Here is a 21,713-nt window from a genome sequence, read left to right on the forward strand (position 1 = left end):
TATGTTCTTTGAATAGGCCCATACTTAAGGTAATGGTACATTTTACTCTATAACAAAGTGCCTTAAGAGTTATCCAACTTTGTAGTGCGAGTCACACGAATTTTATTGAGTGGAATATGTACCCCAAAAGATATATTATTTCTCATAATCCAGAGGTTCTTATTTTGTATATTTCTATAGGAGTAAAAACAAGCATAATAACAATAAATGTAGATTAGAACTGGGAAGAAATGAGGGAATTGAAACAAATAAACAAGGTAAAAGATAAATTTAAGAGTGTGATATGTATAAGAGACCACAGTCCAATATTATTATGGTTGATATATAAAATATAATCAGAAAATAATATTTAACACTCTTATTTAAAATTAGAACCATTTCTCTTCCCTTTAAAGATTTCTGTACAAAATCTTAGTTTGTACAATAATAAACTGGAGTATTCATTACTTACCTAAGAAAAAAGCTTGATGTGCCTTGAAATCAACCACTTCGTGCCTAGTGATTTTGATGAAAATATGTGTTGAAAGTCTTAGATCACTAAAGATGATGACTTGGGGTTTGGTTGCTCAACCTAGTAAAGTGTCTACGTGAACAGGGGAACTGGAAATATAGTCTGGGCTCATATTTAAAAAATTTTTTTGAGTGGGCGTGCCGTAGACACTATACTTTGAGCTCTTTGAAAACAGGAAGAAAATTGTACTGTTTGCTGCTATATCTCTAACAATTAATACATAGAGAAAATACAGTATGTTTTTTTAAATAAAAGATATAGGTAAAATAATCTGTAGGACATATTTAAGAGAGTAGTATAATTAAATTTTAATTTTTTTTGAAACGGAGTCTTGCTTTTGCCCAGACTGGAGTACAATGGTGCAAGGCTCACTGCAACCTCCGCCTCCCAGGTTCAAGCGATTCTCCTGCCTCAGTCTCCTGAGTAGCTGGGATTACACAGGCATGCGCCACCACATCAGGCTAATTTTTGTATTTTTAGTAGAGACGGGGTTTCACCATGTTGGCCAGGCTGGCATTGAACTTCTGACCTCAGGTGATCCACCTGCCTTGGCCTCCCAAAGTGCTGGGATTACAGGTGTGAGCCACTGCACCCGGCCTCCATTTTAATTTTTTAATTTTTTAAAGCTAATAGCACATTTGCTCAAGGGATCAGTTTCCCTTCAGTGTAGAGCGTGATCTGAATAATTTAGGATGGATGGATGATATAGCAAGACGAGTTGGGAAGTCTTCAAGAATTTAGATATCTATGTTTACGGTTTTAGCAACTTAAAGACAATGGGAAAACACAAGAGGGTGCAAATTCAGTATGTCTTTGATGTACATTAAATTGAAGATACATGAGGGAGAAGGAAAAGTGGAGAACATCCTTCAGATTTTTAATTTGTACAATTATGTGAGTGTGGTTAGTAATGCTATTAACCAAAATCAGGGAATATAAGAGGAGAAGCAATTAATTTGGAGAGGGAGGACAAAAATATTACTATTAGCCATAGTATATTCGTGTAGTTGGAGATGAATGGTAGCAGTTGGGAATATGAGTAAGGAAATTAGGAGAGAGATTAAGAAAAGGTGTTGATTTGGAAATCAACACTAGTCTTCACAGGACTACATCTCATGTGGCTCCTGAGCACTTGAAATAAATCTAGTTCAAAGTAAGATGTGCTTTAAGAGTAATTTACACGCTGGATTCTGAAAGCTAATCTGAAAGAACACACAAGATGGTTCAATAATTTTTATATTGACTATACATGGAAATGAATGTATTTTGTCTATCTTGAGCTAAGTAAAATCTATTATTAATATGTTTCATTTTTTCTTTTTCATATTTGTTTTTTAATGTGGTTACTAGAAAATTTAAAATTACATATGTGGTTCACATTATATTTTTATTGAAAAGTGCTGGGGTAAGACATTGGCAGAAACAGTAATGTATTCTTTTTCAGTTTTATTGGACTTTTCCTTTTTTACTTATATTAAATATTCTAGATATTAGGTTTAAAAACCTGAAAGTACATTTTAGTTAACTGAATAACCACAAAAACATGATACAAAATTCACTTTATAGAGTAACAATTGTGTGTTTTGTAACTTTGTAAGGGAGGTATAAGTTCTGTGCTGCCCTGGATGTTCCAACAGTGAAAAGATAAGGCTCCATGCTGTATTTACATAAAATGGAGGATGTGTGAGTGTGTGTTTATGTATACATGTACTTGCATGTATGTGTTTGTGTGCACATAGACATGAAATCTGCTACCCTCTTCTCATACTTACTATGTAAAATATTGATTTTTGATCCCCCAAATTTGAATGTATTCTTTTTAAGAAAATAAACCCAAGTTACTACAGCAATTTTTTCTTCTAGCTTTTAACCAATAGAATGAGGAAGTGATTGTTCAAAGTATATTACAGGGGAAAATTGATCATTTAAAACGTAAGAGTTAAATTATATAGCATCTATAGCAAATGACAGAAGTGTAATTATTACTTAGTCTATTGGTTTAACTATCTCCTATAATGTTAAGTATATGATAAAGTATTCAAATATTTTTTTCTCTTTCTTATCATAGAAGATGTAGATGGAATGTTACAGCATGGGTAAAATTCATTTCATCTCATATAACTTCTTTACCGTTTCATTCCAGGTGTCCTTGGCAAAAGCCATTGTTTCACTCTATTGCCAAAACTGCCTTATGTCAAATTATTTCGTGTTCTAATATGTTCTCGCTAGCATATAGAATCTCATGGAATAAAGATTGGAAAGCTACTTATAAGCTTCCTGTAATATGATCTTTGGGACAGGAATCATTCTCATCTAATTTCTTTGTTTAAAAAGAAAATAATTGTTGTTCTTTTTATTCAACATGTAGATTTTCTGTATTGTTGACAAAATGAAGGGACAATTGTAAAATACACAACTAGCAAGAGATATCAAATGGTGACCCAACATTTTCAATAATAGGTTTGATTGTGATAGATATAAACAAAACCCAACACAAACCAAATTCATTAAAATTTTTGCCCTCTAGGATTTTAGTATTGAACTGGTCATGTTAGCAAAGAATTCCCAAACCTGATAGCTAATGTGGCTATCCCTTTAAATATTAGTTATGCATCTAAAATTAACATTATAGATTGTTGTAAAAAGAAAAAATACTTGTTCATTTACTTTCAGTTTCAGTGAATTTGTTTTCCAGGGAGACATCATCTATTGATTTTTGTTTATTTTTTAAATTTAAATGAGAGAAATTGACTATGAACAGATTTATCATCAGTATATCACCCTTTTTTGGCCTGTTTCCTAAATTACAGAAGTTGGAAAAGTGGAAGGAAAATTCAGTGTTTATTTTTTGGGAAAAGAATAAATAGTTATGGTTGTTCTATGACACAGATAAGTACCTATGGAATCCCACATTAAAAACACTAATTTAACAAGCAATAATTATTGATATATAATATTTTACATATTTATAGGATATAAGTCATATTTTGTTATATGCATAGAATGTGTAACGATCAAGTAAGAATATCTGGAATATCCATCACCTTGAGTATTTATCATTTCTATGTGTCAGGAACATTTCAAGTTCTCTCTTCTACTACTTTCTAAGTCTTTCGTTTTACCATGATCTCCTCTAGGTATCAGTTACCCTCTTATCTATTCTGCACTTTTGAAAGAAGGAGCATAATAGTAATGAAGATATTGAGTACTATTTTTCTGGAGTATTTTATATCCTTTAGTTTCTTAAATATATCTGTATAAACTAAAGTGATAAGAGGTACTTCTACTCTCAGATGTTGAATCAGTGGAAGGATCAGCAGTATAGTTTCATGGTAATGCTGGAAATAGCTTTGGAAAATTAAACTTTCAGTCTTTTGATGCCTATGCTGTCTGAGCTAATTGTGGGTAAGAAATGTGTTTCAAGATGTAATACGCTTGTACTACTGATGTAACTTAGACAAAATATTCCTCTTGATCTCTAAAGACAGGGAAAACTCCATTCAGATGACCCTCCACAAACCTTTTAGAAGGTTACTGTTAGAGAAAATGTTATGCAAGATCCTGTGGATTTGTGTTTGTAAAAATAAAAAGACACAAATGACTTCACAGTGCTGTCAACTCAAATTTGCAGCCATTCATTATCCTTTGATGCTTCTTGAGATGGTACCTATAGGTCAGATACATTTCCAGGGCTTAAGGAGTCCACGGTAGATGCTGCTTAGGATCTTCAGCTTGGCACTTTCTCACTCTCTAATTGCATGTTTTGAGTATCTGTCAGCTAAAGTCTGAATCACAATTCTTCTCCTCTTTATTCCCAGTCTTAGAGTGTATTTCTCTCCCTTCTACATCATACATGGAGTAACAATTAATACAGCAGAAGTTACTTTGAGAAGACATGAGAGATGTCCTCTCAGGCAGGGATGTATATTAGATAGATAATGTCAATAGTGCTACAAGCTGAGTCATGGTAATTGTTAGATTAAGAACTCTTACAAGTTTCAGGTAAAGATGGTTTACCCATGATTGCACTGTGAGTATATATATATTTTCTTAGTAGATAGGATGCTAGAGTCATATTATTGCTACTGTGTATTTGCCTGGTAAATAACATGTATCATAATCCTCTCAACACTTAACAGGTTTACAGTAACATTCTTGATACTCACCAAGTGCATTCTTCCATTATTTCTATTTATCTCAGTATATAGTATTCAATTACTCATGTCAGAAACTGAGGAAAAATTGTTTTTACTTCTTTCAAGATCCAATTCACCAGCAAATCTTCTTGTTTTAATCTGTGAAATATATTTTCAACATAACCACTACCTACTAGTTCTACTGCTACCAACATCCTTGTCCAAGATCTTTTTTTAAACGTGATCTCTTGCTATATTGTTCAGCCTTTATATTGAAAACCAAAGGTCAGTATTCAAGAGTAAGATTAAGGCAGAAACAAACTTTCTTTTACAGGGACCGAAAGTCAGCTTTAAGTTATCTCAGCCTCGGTTTATATTTAGATTATCTAAGATTGCGAACGTCCCTAGCCACCTGCTGGAAATAAAGATAAATTTGACCTGGTGCGTAGGAATATAATTTCAGGCTTTAAATTATTTCTACTATTTTTCATAGATGATGATCAGCACCCAATCAAAAGTATTCAGGCAAATGAAGAAACAAAACAAGTTGATAAAAAGTAAAAGAAAAAGGAACATAATAGAAAATGATTCACAAGAGATCATGATAATGAGATTACCTGACAAAGATTTTAAACTAATTACGCCTAATATGATCATGGAAGTGAAAAAAGTTTGACAATTTTACATAGAACTGAAAATTATAAGTAAGAAACAAATTAAAACTCTCAAACTGAAAATTTCCTTCATGAAAATTAATTCAATAGTTGGATAACAGCAGAAGAGATATAGTTGAAAAGAGGATTGGAGAACTAGAAGACAGAACAGAAGAAAACAGTCACAAGGAAACAGAGACATACAAAAGGATGGAAAGATAAAAAAAAAAGAGAAGAAAACACAAAAGACGGGATATACAGTAAAAATACATGCAATTGAAGTCTCAAAAAAGAGGAAATAGTTACAAAATAACTGGGGATTTTCTAAAGCTGAGCAAAGAAATAAAACACAAATTCAAGAAGCACTGTGAACCCTAATGATCTAAGCTGGATCAACGCAAGGAAAATCACAAGTAGGCACACATAGAAAAACTATTGAAAAAAATGCAAAGGCAAATATGATAAAAACATGCAGAGACGAAAAGACACATTAGTTTGAAAGGAGCCACTATCAGGAAAACAGTCCATTTGCCAACATACCAAAAGGAAACTAAAATACAAAGAAATGCTCTCTTTAATGTTCAAGGAGATAATAATTGCCAGCATCAAATTCTATATGCAATGCATATGTCCTTAAAAAATAAAGGTGATATGAAAACCTTTTCAGATGAAGACAACCTGGGCAAAATTGCCACAAAGATGCAATCAAAAGAGAATTCTTTAGGCACAAGACAAATAATCTAAGATGAATATTTGGAGATACAGGAAGAAATAAAAGCCAAAAATCAGAAGTATTTGAGCAGTAAAAATAATTACAATGGCATAAATAATCGTGATGTCTTGTCATCTTTTCTAATAACAAAAAATTTGATTCACTGGAAATATACAATAATATTAAAATAACATTCAATTAATAATGTGGCCTCAAAGTATATGCACAAAACATTAACAAAACTACAAATGAAATAGGCAAATTGGTAATTATAGAAAGAAGTTTTAATACATTTCTCTCTCAAACTGACAGAACAATCTGAAAAAAATGTTAATATGACTATAGATTTAAATAACATAATTAACAAAGTTGACCTAAATGACATAGATAGAATATTGCTTTCAAAAACTGAAGAACCCATATTTTTTCCAAATGTACATAAAACTTTTACAAATATTAACCATATCTTGCACTAAACAGTTAATCTTTACATATATCTTAACAGTTTAAATTATACTTAACACGATCTCTGATCCTGGTAAAATTTAAAAATAAATAATAAGATAACTAGAAAATTTCTATTTGGAAAATTTAAACACTTCTATATTGATAATTGGTTAAAAGAGAAAATAGAATGAAAATTTTAAACAGATTTTGAATTATTTCATATAAAAACCAATGAGAAGTAGCTAAAACCTTAAATTTATTAATTAGAAAGAGGAAAGGTTAAAAATCCATAATATAAACAGAACTAATGGGGAAACATTTAAGGTTTTCCACCTGAGGTCAGGAACAAAGGAAGTATGACTGTTACCACCCGTCTTTTCAACATTGTAGGGAAGTTTCAGAGAGCTTGAAAAGCAAGGAACGACATTGTAGGGTAAAGATTAGAGGCAAAGAAATAAAACTCTCATCATTTTATTCTTTTTTTTGTTTTGTTTTGAGACAGAGTCTTGCTCTGTCGCCCAGGCTGGAGTGCGGTGGCACGATCTCGGCTCACTGCAAGCTCCGCCTCCCGGGTTCACGCCATTCTCCTGCCTCAGCCTCCCGAGTAGCTGAGACTACAGGCAGCCAAAAGAACGCCTGGCTAATTTCTTCTTCTTATTATTATTTATTTATTTATTTATTTATTTTTTGTATTTTTAGTAGAGAGGGAGTTACACTGGGTTGGCCAGGATGGTCTCAATTTCCTGACCTCGTGATCCACCCGCCTCGGCCTCCCAAAGTGCTGGGATTACAGGCGTGAGCCACCGCGCCTGGCCACTCTCAACATTTTTAAGTGACCTGAATGTTTATGCAGAAAATATTAAAATTTACAAATAAATTATTAAGATTAATAGGCAACTTTACCAAGGTTTCAATTAACAACTAGAAAATAACATTTAAAAACTTATACAATTTATAGGAGCATCAAAATACATCAATATTTTTTAGAATAAATCTAACCTCTGCATAGATAGCTACAAAATATATTGAGAGAAAGTAATAGAGACCTAAATAGATGGAGGTGTATGTTTGTAGACTAGAAGACTTAGTGTTAAAAATAGGTGAATTCTCAAATTCATCCATAAATTCTATAAAATTCTCATAAAAATGACAGATGGTTTCATTTGCGTGTGTGTGTGCACACACATGCTCATGTATGTCAGTGTGTAAGTTGATAGTTTAGTTATAAAGTTTATATTGGAATGCAACGGCCAAAAATAGTAAAGACATATTTGGAAAAGAAAAGCAGGGTAGAAAAAGGATACTCTACTAGACATCAAGAATTACTATACTGATGGGGTTTTGGTGTTGGTGTCCTTTCTGTTTGTTAGTTTTCCTTCTAACAGTCAGGAACCTCAGCTACATTCTTCCCAGCACCACACCGCACTTATTCCAAAATTGACCACATAGTTGGAAGTAAAGCACTCCTCAGCAAATGTAAAAGAACAGAAATTACAACAAACTGTCTCTCAGACCACAGTGCAATCAAACTAGAACTCAGGACTAAGAAATTCAATCAAAACCTCTCAACTACATGGAAACTGAACAACCTGCTCCTGAATGATTATTGGGTATGTAACAAAATGAAGGCAGAGATAAAGATGTTCTTTGAAACCAAAGAGAACAAAGATACAACATACCAGAATCTCTGGGACACATTTAAAGCAGTGTGTAGAGGGAAATTTATAGCACTAATTGCCCACAAAAGAAAACAGGAAAGATCTAAAATTGACACCCTAACATCACAATTAAAACAACTAGAGAAGCAAGAGCAAACACATTCAAAACTAGCAGAAGGCAAGAAATAACTAAGATCAGAGCAGAACTGGGATGGAGATAGAGACACAAAAAAACCCTTCAAAAAATCAATGAATCCAGGAGCTGGTTTTTTGAAAAGATCAACAAAATAGATAGACTGCTAGCAAGACTAATAAAGAAAAAAGGAGAGAAGAATCTAATAAACACAACAAAAAATTATAAAGGGGATATCACCACGAATCCCACAGAAATACAAACTACTATCAGAGAATACTATAAACACTTCTAAGCAAATAAATGAGAAAATCTAGAAGAAATTGATAAATTCCTGGACACATACACCCTCCAAGACTAAACCAGGAAGAATCTGAATATCTGAATTGACCAATAACAGGTTCTGAAATTGAGGCAATAATTAATAGCCTACCAACCAAAAAAATTCAAGGACCAGAAGGATTCACAGCCAAATTCTACCAGAGGTAGAAAGAGGAGCTGGTAGCATTCCCTCTGCAACTATCCCAATCAATGGAAAAAGAGGGAATCCTCCCTAATTCATTTTATGAAGCCAACATCATCCTGATACCAAAGCCTGGCAAAGACGCAACAAAAAAAGAGAATTTTAGACCAATATCCCTGATAAACATCGATGAAAAAATCCTCAATAAAATACTGGCAAACCAAATCCAGCAGCACATCAAAAAGCTTATCCAACATGATCAAGTGGGCTTCATCCCTGGGATGCAAGGCTGGTTCAACATATGCAAATCAATAAAGGTAATCCAGCATACAAACAGAACCAAAGACAAAAACCACATGATTATCTCAATAGATGCAGAAAAGGCCTTTGACAGAATTCAACAGCCCTTCATGCTAAAAACGCTCAATAAATTCGGTATTGATGGAACGTATCTCAAAATAATAAGAGCTATTTATGACAAACGCAAAGCCAATGTGATACTGAATGGGCAAAAACTGGAAGCATTCCCTTTGAAAACTGGCACAAGACAGGGATGCCCTCTCTCAACACTCCTATTCAACATACTGTTGGAAGTTCTGGCTAGGGCAATCAGGCAAGAGAAAGAAATAAAGGGTATTCGACTAGGAAAAGAAGAAGTCAAATTGTCCCTGTTTGCAGATGACATGATTGTATATTTAGAAAACCCCGTTGTCTCAGCCCAAAATATCCTTAAGCTGATATGCAACTTCAGCAAAGTCTCAGGATACAAAATCAATGTGCAAAAATCACAAGCATTCTTATACACCAGTAACAGACAAACAGAGAGCCAAATCATGAATGAACTCCCATTCACAATAGCTTCAAAGAGAATAAAACACCTAGGATCCAACTTACAAGGGATGTAAAGGACCTCTTCAAGGAGAACTACAAACCACTGCTCAGTGAAATAAAAGAGGACACAAGCAAATGGAAGAACATACCATGCTCATGGATAGAAAGAATCAATATCGTGAAAATGGCCATACTGCCCAAAGTAATTTATAGATTCAGTGCCATCCCCATTAAGCTACCAGTGACTTTCTTCACAGAATTGGAAAAAACTGCTTTAAAGTTCATATGGAACCAAAAAAGATCCCGCATTGCCAAGACAATCCTAAGCCAAAAGAACAAAGCTGGAGGCATCATGCCACCTGACTTCAAACAATACTACAAGGCTACAGTAACCAAAACAGCATGGTACTAGTAGCAAAACAGAGATATAGACCAATGGAACAGAACAGAACCCTTAGAAATAATACCACACATCTACAGCCATCTGATCTTTGACAAGCCTGACAAAAACAAGAAATGGGGAAAGGATTCCCTATTTAATAAATGGTGCTGGGAAAACTGGCTAGCCATAAGTAGAAAGCTGAAACTGGATCCTTTCCTCACTCCTTATATGAAAATCAATTCAAGATGGATTAGAGACTTAAATGTTAGACCTAAAACCATAAAAACCCTAGAAGAAAACCTAGGTAATACCATTGAGGACATAGGCATGGGTGAGGACTTCATGTCTAAAACACCAAAAGCAATGGCAACAAAAGCCAAAATTGACAAATGGGATCTAATTAAACTAAAGAGATTCTGCACAGCAAAAGAAACTACCATCAGAGTGAATAGGCAACCTACAGAATGGGAGAAAATTTTTACAATCTACTCATCTGACAAAGGACTAATATCCAGAACCTACAAAGAACTCAAACAAATTTACAAGAAAAAAACAAATAACCCCATCAAAAAGTGGGCAAAGGATATGAAGAGACAGTTCTCAAAAGAAGACATTTATACATCCAACAGACACGTGAAAAAATGCTCATCATCACTGGCCATCAGAGAAATGCAAATCAAAACCACAATAAGGTACCATCTCACACCAGTTAGAATGGCAATCATTAAAAAATCAGGAAACAACAGGTTCTGGAGAGGATGTGGAGAAATAGGGACACTTTTACACTGTTGGTGGGATTGTAAACTAGTTCAACTATTGTGGAAAACAGTGTGATGATTCCTCAAGGATCTAGAACTAGAAATACCATTTGACCCATCATCCCATTACTGGGTATATGCCCAAAGGATTATAAATCATGCTGTTATACAGACACACGCACACATATGTTTATTGCGGCACTATTCACAATAGCAAAGACTTGGAATCAACCCAAATGTCCATCAGTGACAGACTGTATGAAGAAAATGTGGCACATATACACCATGGATTACTATGCAGCCATAAAAAAGGATGAGTTTGAGTCCTTTGTAGGGACATGGATGCAGCTGGAAACCATCATTCTCAGCACACTATTGCAAGAACAGAAAACCAAACACCACATGTTCTCACTCATAGGTGGGAACTGAACAATGAGATCACTTGGACACAGGAAGGGGAACATCATACATGAGGTCCTATTGTGGGGAGGGGGGAACATGGCACATGTATACACCAACAGGGCACATGTATACATATGTAACAAATCTGCATGTTGTGCACATGTACCCTAGAACTTAAAGTATAATAATAATAATACAAAAAGACTTTCTATAAGAGCTATAGGATTTATGTCACTAAACGTAAAGAAAAGATTGACAAATTTGACTCTGTTAAATTAAGATCTTTTGTTCATCACAAGGCACCAATAAGGGCGAAAATAAATGTTCAGAGTGGGAGAAAATATTTGTAGCACATGTAACTAAAAAGGGACCCTTGTACCCTTTAGTAATTTGAAGAATATATAAAGGAATCCTCTTTAATTCAATAATAAACAATTCAGATCACTCAGTAGAAAAAAAAATATGGGCAAAGGCTTGAGTTGAGTAGGCACTTTAGTAAAAAGAAGATAACCAAGTGGCCAGCAAACATATGCAAAGTGGCCTGACTTAACTGATCATCAAGAAAATGCAAGAAGTCACAATGAAATAACATTATAAAACACCAAGTAACTAATATTAAGAAAGATAATACTAAATACTGCAAGAATAAGGAGCAATAGGCTCTCCTATATGCTGATGATAGGAATGCAGATGTAAGTATAAATTGTATAATTACTTGAAAAATGGAAAAGTGTTTATTCATTTGAACATGTGCTTACCTTATGACCCACCAATTCCACTCATAGGCATATAATCAGGAGAATGGCATGCATATGTGCATAAAGTCCTACTAAGTGTATATAGCAGCACTACTCACAATCGGGAAAAGGAGAAATCAACCCCAAATGCCAAATACATTGTAATTTATCCATATTATATAGCAATGGAAATAAATGAACCCTAGATATATGCAATAATGTGGATGAATCTTATGAACATTATTGTGAGTTACATAAATGAGCACAAAGGATTACATACTCTATGATTTCATTTGCACAAAGTTTACAAAAGGCAATACTAATCTGTAACATTAAAGATCAGGAGAGCAATTTCTGGTGGTGATGAAGAACAGAATCATGACAGAGGGTGTGAGGAGGAAATCTGTGATGCTGGTGACATTCTGATCTGTGTCTTAACCTTTGTTAAAGAGTTGTCTGCTTTGGTAGAATTCACTGAGGTATACACTGGGGATTTGCTCAGATTTCTGTGTTATAATTCAATAGTTACAAAAGCAGCTTTGTTTGTACTGCTCCACTCATCCAATGCCCTGCATTATCTCCCTCCTTAATGTCACTGCCCAATGTTTGGAAAGAATAATCTAGACTTGATATTTCTTTCTCTGTTTTAATCTCACTCATCCTCAGCCCATTACACTCTGGCTTCTGCCTTATAACTCTGAAAGTGCTGTCCCCAAAGTCACCAATGACCTCCTAATTGCCAATTGTCTATTTTCAGTCTTCATCCTACTTGACCTCTTCCTGCCACCTGACACTGCTGACCATCCCTCATTTGTAATCCTCTCTTCTCTTGACCTCTTTCTCATACTTCTCCTTGCTTCTGGACTGTTTCAATTAAGTGTCCCTCCTTCCTTGCTTGGTCCTCAAATACTTTTGTTTTCTGGTTACACTCGATTATAGTGCTCTAAAATCAGAATTACAATCTGGCTGAAGACATGTTTACTTCAAAGAGTTTTTAAGAAAATTGTGAATAATATGCCATTGAATGGAAACAGATTTCACATAGAAATTCAGGTTTCTGGCTTCAGGATATTAAAAGGTTTAGCAATTCTGAATCCATCCTTTTTTTTTTTTTTTTTTTTGAGACGGAGTCTCGCTCTGTTGCCCAGGCTGGAGTGCAGTGGCGCGATCTCGGCTCACTGCAAGCTCCGCCTCCCGGGTTCACGCCATTCTCCTGCCTCAGCCTCCCGAGTAGCTGGGACTACAGGCGCCCACAACCGCGCCCGGCTAATTTTTTGTATTTTTAGTAGAGACGGGGTTTCACCGTGGTCTCGATCTCCTGACCTTGTGATCCGCCCGCCTCAGCCTCCCAAAGTGCTGGGATTACAGGCGTGAGCCACCGCGCCCAGCCCCTGAATCCATCTTATTGAGGAGCCAACAGTCTTCCAGACCCAAATACTAGGAGGTTTTTCATCAACCCAGAAGCCACCCTTACTTCTACATTTTTATAACCTGCCTGGATCTCCTAAAGCACTTACTTTCTCACCACTGTTATACATGTGTCTTGAGAGAAGAGCTTCCCAAACAGTGCATAAGAACCACCTAGGGAACTTGTTACATGTTTCTGTCTCAGCCCCGTGACAGCAATATGATAGATATTGGGTAGGGTCCAGGAAAGGACATTTAAAAAAATCCAAGGTGAATTTGAAGCAGGTTGTCCACAGAATACACTTGTGATGGTTAATACTGTGTGTCAACTTGATTGGATTGAGGGATGTAAAGTATTGATCCTGGGTGTGCCTGTGAGGGTGTTGCCAAAGGAGATTAACATTTGAGTCAGTGGGCTGGGGAAGGCCGACTCACCCTTAATATGGTGGGCACAGTGTAATCAGCTGCAAAATCAACCAGCAAATATAAAGCCGGCAGAAAAACCTGAAAAGGCAAGATTGGCCCAGCCTCCCAGACTACATCTTTCTACTGTGCTGGATGCCTCCTGCCCTCAAACATCGGACTCCAGGTTCTTCAGTTTTGAGACTTGGACTGACTCTCCTTGCTCCTCAAACTTGCAGATAGCCTATCGTGGGACCTTGTGATCATGTAAATTAATACTTATTAAACTCCTATATATATATAACTCCTATATAGGAGTTTAATAAGTATATATATAACTCCTATATAGGAGTTTAATAAGTATATATATATTATATACTTACTAACCTATTAGTTCTGTCCCTTTAGGGAACCCTGAATAATACAACCCTATTTTATGGAGTTTAATGCCTATGTTGTAGACTTCAACTGTAGTTGTTGATCTCAAGTGTCTCAATGTCTTGCAGTAGATACAGATATATAAACAGGTCATTGTAATAAATATGTCCAATCACCATTCCCAGGCAGGCTGAGGCCTGGTGTTCTGATCTGTCTGAAAGTCTCAATTGGGGAGGGATATCAGCCTTTTGGATGTAGGGTCAAGGAACTGTCTTGTTGACAGAAAAAGATGTTCAATAAATAGAAAGAGTGATATTAAGCCAAAGGGACAGAGACTGAAGAAACCAAGGACAGTGGGAAGTTTTGGAAGATAAGTATGAGGACAGGGATGTGTGGTAGCTCTTTGGGGTACATGGAGGTAGCTGCCTTTGAAATGAAGCTTTTGGCATTAGCAAAGAGGGAGTAGGTAAAAGTGCTCTCTCTGTGTGGATCATAATATGACACATGTTATAATAGAGTAATACATAGTGAACATAAAATGAGGTTCAATCAGCTTCAGAGTCTAAAAACAGTCTCGCTTAATTCAGTGTACCACTTAGGTTGAAAACTGTAATTTGTTTGTGTCATCAATCTGTGTGACAATGTTGTCCAGCAGCTGTCCAGGTATAGTGATGTATGGGTATAGTGACGTTTGCCTGAGGCCTAGCCCTGCATACCTGTTGGGATTCAACTCTGGGAATGGGCTGGATCAGTAGAGTAAAATGAAAAGGGAGTAAGAAAAGTAAGAGTAATGATGAGTGATTCTAAAGATAGACCATGGTTTAATTGCTCAATAGTGGAGCAAGAAGACTTGATCAAACAGCAATGAAAAGGTCAAGGAACTGGTGGCCTTGAAGAATAGGTGGGTAGAGATGAGAGAAACTGAGGACTAGAAAAAGGGAGGTTATGGTAAAACAGGGAACTTTGGAAGATTGAGACCTCAAAGGCCAATTCAAAAATATTTCAGACCTGTCCATGGGCGTATGTTGCTGAATTTGTGTAGAGTTGAAAGTCATTAGAATTAAGATGACTAAGAAATTATAAAAGTAACACGGTGAAACCCCGTCTCTACTAAAAAAAATACAAAAAACTAGCCGGGCGAGGTGGCGGGCGCCTGTAGTCCCAGCTACTCGGGAGGCTGAGGCAGGAGAATGGCGTGAACCCAGGAGGCAGAGCTTGCAGTGAGCCGAGATCGCGCCACTGCACTCCAGCCTGGGCAACAGAGCGAGACTCCGTCTCAAAAAAAAAAAAAAAAGAAATTATAAAAGCAAAGAACACAGCCGGGCACGGTGGCTCACGTCTGTAATCCCAGCACTTTGGGAGGCCGAGGCGGGTGGATCACGAGGTCAGGAGATCGAGACCATCCTGACTAACATGGTGAAAACCCATCTTTACTAAAGATACAAAAAAAATTAGCCGGGTGCGGTGGAGGGCGCCTGTAGTTCCAGCTACTGGGGAGGCTGAGGCAGGAGAATGGCGTGAACCCGGGAGGCGGAGCTTGCAGTGAGCCGAGATCACGCCACTGCACTCCAGCCTGGATGACAGAGTGAGACTCCGTCTCAAAAAAAAAAAAAAAAAAGTATGGGAAATGAACATATTTTCATATATAATTGTCAGAAACAAGAAGTTGTTGCTCCTAATTTTTTCAATTGCTTATCTCTGCTTTTGAATTAATACACTTATACCCATGAGGTCTTTCTCAATGTAATGAAAATACTATGCATTGTCAAATGTTTAACCCTTAAGAAGACTACGTTGAGCAAAAATTAGTTCAATCTAAATAAGTAAACAACAGCAATAATAACAACATATTATACGGTGGCATTTCATAGATTTCAAGACTTTTTTAGATACATCATATTGTTTGTCAAAAAAAAAAAAAAACTCACGGGATACACTTGTAAGAAAATATCATTTCTTTTTAATAGACAAATAATATCGAGAAGACTAGCCTAAGGTAACAAATTAAGAGTGACAGAAACAGAACTAGAATTCATGAGTGTCCATTTTATTTTAATATTGTAGATATCTTATAAACTGATAAAGTTATTGTGGAAGGATTAGTTGATACCTTTAATATTGTTACAGGGATTTTTGTTGTTGTTTTCCAATTGTCATTTCAACTTAAAATCCATTTTCTCATTAATGTTTGCTAGAAAATATAGTCATTCAAAGTCATCAAATAATTGACTAAATTTGTTTAGTCATTAGGGGAAAAAACCCCAGAAAACCTAAGACTTTTATTTCTTAGTATTGCATAGCTTATGTTTACAGGGTATGATTATTTAACAGAATTTATAGAAATCTTCATTCTTCACATCTTTTTAGAGTTGTAGAAGAAATACCAGAAGGTACACATGGTGTGTGTGTGTGTGTGTGTATGTGTGTGTGAATTCACATAGGTGTATGGAGCTCTAATTTTTATATAAAACGCAAATACTGAGAGCCACTTTTAAAATTTTTTACCTGTATTCAATGGTTCTACCTTCCTTTTTCTGTAGTTTAATACAAGAGGGCTCTTCATTGACTGTTTGTAGAAGGAAGCTTTTATGTAGGGTTGTACATCTCAAGAATAAATCACAATGGCAGAAAAGTCACAATACCTGAGACCTCTGTCTTTCCCTTTCTCTGAGTATACTTTCATGTAATTTCTTGTCTTTATTTTCTATAAATATATTCCAGAGGAATAGAATGTAGGGGGAAGGAGGCAAAATCTCTATTCTGAAAATGGGATTTCAGTGCCGTGCTCAGTACTTCTTGCCCTTATACCTGTAGTTATATCCAAGTGATGTAATATTTTTATAGCTACTGTATTCAACTTTCTCACCTACAGAATGGACCAAATAAGAAAATGTATATGGAAGCATTTTGTAGAATACAAAGCACTTACAAATAATCCATTTGATGTGGAAGCAAGTATATAGACAAGAGTCAGGTTTATCATTTCCTTGCTGTGTTACCCTTGGAAAATTACTTACTCTCTCTGAATCTTAATTGCTCTTCTTCTGCAAAATGTAGATAACATATTATGTCAGACATTGCCCTAATTAACTTGAGTTCAAAAATCAGACCGTGTATAGAATCTATATTTCCATTTATAAATGACAAATTTTAACCTAGAGAACAAAATACTTTACATAGTGTCTGGACTTCGTTACAGTCTGGAACACATTTTCTTTCATATAAAATTTTGCTCGAATTCTATGACCACTAGGTTTTCTTTTTTAAGAGAAGGAGTCTCGCTTTGTCACTCAGGCTGGAGTGCAGTGGCAGGATCATAGCTAACTTCAGCCTTGAACTACTGGGTTCAAGTGATCCTTCTGCTTCAGTGTCCTACATAGCTGGGACTACAGGTGTGAGCCATCATGCTTGGCTTAGATTTTTAAAAAATATGTACAACAATATGCAAATAAGATCCAATATCTGGCTGAATATGTGCAAGGTATATAATGACATTCCTATCAGATTTCTCCCTTTATATGAGTTGCTGGGTTTTGCCTCTACTTACAAGTCAGGTGTTTTTTCAAAGACAACATATACTTCTTGGTAAACATATAAATACCATTAAGAGTTAAATACAAGGAGATTGAGAAACCAGAGTGTATTCAAACTTTGAAGCAACATTTGACCTGCAGAAAACATATGACATTAAGTATGATCAGATATGACTGAAATATATAACTCATTTATCAACATTGGTTGCATAGTTCTTAAAAGGGCAGAAGAATAACCTTTTCTAGCTTACAAATAATTTTCATGTTCAATGGTAGTGACTTTACGTTTCTAAGTCTATCATAGTTGTGTCAGTTACTCCTTAATGTATGAGGTCTCCTTCTTCCAACTCATTCTTCACATTGCTGTCAGAACGATCTATATCAAATGTATCTCCCCTTTTAAATCCTTCAATGGCTCTCCACTGCCCTCAGGATAAAATTCATATTTCATATCAGGGCTCCTGTCTTCCTCTCTACTTTCATCTTCTCTCGGGATTCTATAAATGTTCACTAGTCATAATAACATCCCAGGAACTTACCCGCAGCTTTGTTCTTTTACCAATTCTCTTTCCTCACCCTTCAAAATTCCTGAAAGTATTTCTCTGACCTTTTTCTGTTTTAGTTTCATTTCTTCACATTCTCATGGATATCTTGTACTTATCTTGATCATGCAGTTTACCTTATTGCACCATATTTATTACTTATTTCATTTCATAGAAAATCAATGTCGTAAGTGCAGGAAGCTTTTCTTTTTTTTTAGATCCTTGATGTGAGAAATAATGTAGGAAGCACGGTAGGTGCTGGGTAAACATTTGCCAAATGAATGGAAAAACAAGAACAAAAACAAAAACAAAAAAACAAAAACAACAGCACCAACAACCAAAAAACAAAAATGGGCAGTGCCAAACACAGAAATTGGGATAATTTCTTAGAAAAGACAAATACTTGACTAGATTAAATTTACCAACCCCTAGGTTGTTGTTTGGAGATTTAGATAGTGAATACAGTATTCCCTTTGTAGATAGGACTTAGAAAAATGTCAGGAGAAAAATCAGTGAGAGTTCTTATACTGTCTCTATGTCCAAAGTTAGAGAGGGGCTATGAGTTAGTCAAGGTTATATTTTTGTAGGAGAAAAAGATAACTCTGTAGTGAAGTTGTCTGCCAGTATTTCCTTTCAGCAAGACATAGATCAAGTTTTCCTATTTCTTCTTCTTCCCCACGGCACTGGCTGGCCCACCCCTGAGACTGAACCACATACCAGGTGGCCCTGCTCCTATGAGGAGATAAGCACAGCTTTGCAGGGACAGATGATTCATTTTCTCAAACTTCACCCATTTGTACATTGAGGATAATAGTACAGCCTGCCTCATAGAGATGTTGGGAGGATTAAGGAGTTCAGAGAGATAATAAACATAAAAGAGCATTGAGCAGCTGTTTCAGGATTCAGTCTGAAAAGCAGAGGGAGATGCTCTGTAAATGCTCCTCTCATTCACCTAGCCTTCATCTCCAGCCCACACTCCGAACACGCAGATTCTAAAGGGCAAATGGAAAAAGTGGGGTGCAAGTACTGGGAGCTTTTTCAGGCCTATACTATGGTATCAAGATCAATTTTTGTAGGTTACCCATGTCGCTGGCATTTTCTCAGCACCAACAGCACTAACCCCACAGACATGTGAGCCAGATAAAAAGCCCCTGATGCACCTCTGAAGAAATGTTTATTAGACTGGGAAGCCATGATAACCCCCATAGCAAAGGACATGAAAGCTGCCCCACATTTGATGATCTAAGTTGGGATTATCCATTTTGTGGACTTTTAGGGGCATGTTTTAGAAATCAAACTGCCTTGTACAAAATAGACACTGGAAAAATAACCACTAAATCAATTTAAATAAAATTGAATGGAAGTCCTGTCTTTTCATTCAAATATCCAGACTTTGTGGCTCTTGTTTTTCAAACAATATGGGTAGGTATATGTTTGGGGGCTGCTTGTTAATGTCCATACTATTGTATTGTGGTAATCAATGGCAGCAAACATAATGGACATTTAACTAAAAATCAGCAACAACAGCAAAGAAAATATGTATTAAAATTGTAAAAGCGTTTTGGGAAAGCTGAATTTTAACCATCTGCTAAGTAGTTAGAAATGTTCTGTAGCTATGATAAATATGAAATATCTTTATCTGTATGTGAAGACTAATGGATAGAACAAGAATTCCAATGAGATCTCAGGAAATTACAAACATAATTCATGAAATAAGAAATTTTAATTTTTTGATGAAGATTTGTGTTTTTTCCTTTAAATAAATTCATTAATTTACTCATACTTTTTTTGAAAATAGAAAAGATAGGACCTGACACAACAATGGAACTCTTATGACCTACATTTTAGCTAGGGAAGCTTTCACTTTTTTGTGAATAAAAAAAAATTGCTCAATATTTCTGATCATATATTAGGATATCTAGCATTTTCCCTTTGAGACACAAGTCTTACAAAACTCATACTTTAATTATTTAGATGCAAATTAAGTAAAATTTGCAATATTTCAGTCCTATACTTGGGGTAGTGCATTTGTACTATGGCTAAGGATTTTCTCAATAAATCCTTATTCATACAACTGGTAGTCTTGGGGTTAGCAAAGCAGCTCACCTTATCTATGGATTAACTGAAAATATATCAGTGTCATTTCAAAAGCTGAAAAACTAATAGTTAATTTGGATCCATTGAATTTCGTGCTACACTCTGATTTGTTCCATTCAGGATTCTGTAATCCTGGCTTGGATAGTATTTAACTGTATTCTTATTTTACTGATTATCTTGCTTCAAGGAATTTTAAAAACACATTCACATTTATGTAACTTTGTGAAGTTTTACACTTTTTTCCCCTTTTCCCAATACTGTAACATTGAATCTCTTTACTTTTCATTTGTTTCCAATGGACTTACTTTACTATTTCTATAAATTAGTGTATCTCCTAATTTCGTATAACTTGTTTTGAAATTTCTAGTCAGTTTGGACCCATCAAGTGGCCCATTTCCAGTAATTTTGATATCTTGATTTAAAAACAAAGTGACCCACGCTTTGTATTTTCTAAGAGCAAGTGCATACTTTGTTTGCATAATTCTACCTTTGATTTACAATACTTTGTTTTTAGTAATTTAACTCCCTCTTTCTCTGCAATTCTGCATCGTCTAAAGGCTAAATGGATACAATTTTGTAGCAACTTCTCAAATGTGTTTCTAATCAGAATGCCACAGCACCTTTCCATTAGACAGATGTTTCCAATGTTATGTTCTTTACTGGAAAGCTCATTATTTTGCATTTACCTATAGTGAACTATATTTGCCACATATTAGCACAGACACTTAGATGTTTTCAATCTTGATATTTCCTTTACAATATCTTTCTTTGCTTTTCTAGTCATTTAAAAATTATCTACAAACAAGCAGGGTAAAGGTGAGGTGAATCCTATCTGGTCTAGTTTATATGTTTTGCAAAGAAAGATGAATTCTGAAGAAATGTAATAGAAGGAAAAGAAATAATGATGGAGCTGAATCGATATCTTAGCTCTTTGGCTTTCCCACAGCACCACCGTTTTACTGCATATCATGATAATAACAGCAGTAAAACAGAACGTATGAGAGGAGCTAACAGTTGCATATAGTGACCTTCCCACTAAACATGTGATGATCCCCTCATTGTCTCATAATTACAGGGGAAGTATATTTATACATTTCAGTGAATTGGCTCAAAAACTTCAATATGACTTTAAATTGTGTTAATGGGGTAACATGAAGGAGATTACTACATCAAATAACCAAATGAATCAAATCAAGTAACATCTTGAAAAGTTAAGAAAAACTGAAGAAAAAGGATATGGTAAGTTAGTGAGTTTTTAGTTGCAAGTTTTACTTTATTCCAATTAATTGGTAAATACAATTATAGAAATCTATCTAAGGAGTATTACGATCTTGGGGATTTGTAGTTATTGGATGCTATTATAGCCAGGGAATCCAGAGTGACCACCGCCTTCCATGTCAATAATCTTTCCTAGATGAATTACTACCACAAGCCACACTAGTGGAATAAGTGTCAAGGTGACTTTTTCAGCTAATATATTAATAAAGAGTTTCCACTAAACTTGGATTAGGGAGTGTTTCTTGTGCCTAAA

General features: G+C 35.4%; 1 long non-coding RNA gene across 2 annotated transcripts in view; it reads left to right on the top strand.

Moving 5' to 3' along the window:
• The window catches only part of LOC123575210 (uncharacterized), a 133,889-nt gene that overhangs the window by 21,289 nt on the left and 90,887 nt on the right, over nucleotides 1-21,713 (top strand). The gene's annotated exons all lie outside the window — the stretch shown is intronic.

The sequence above is a fragment of the Macaca fascicularis genome, chromosome 8 (genome assembly GCF_037993035.2).
Source record: "Macaca fascicularis isolate 582-1 chromosome 8, T2T-MFA8v1.1".
Taxonomy (NCBI): domain Eukaryota; kingdom Metazoa; phylum Chordata; class Mammalia; order Primates; family Cercopithecidae; genus Macaca; species Macaca fascicularis.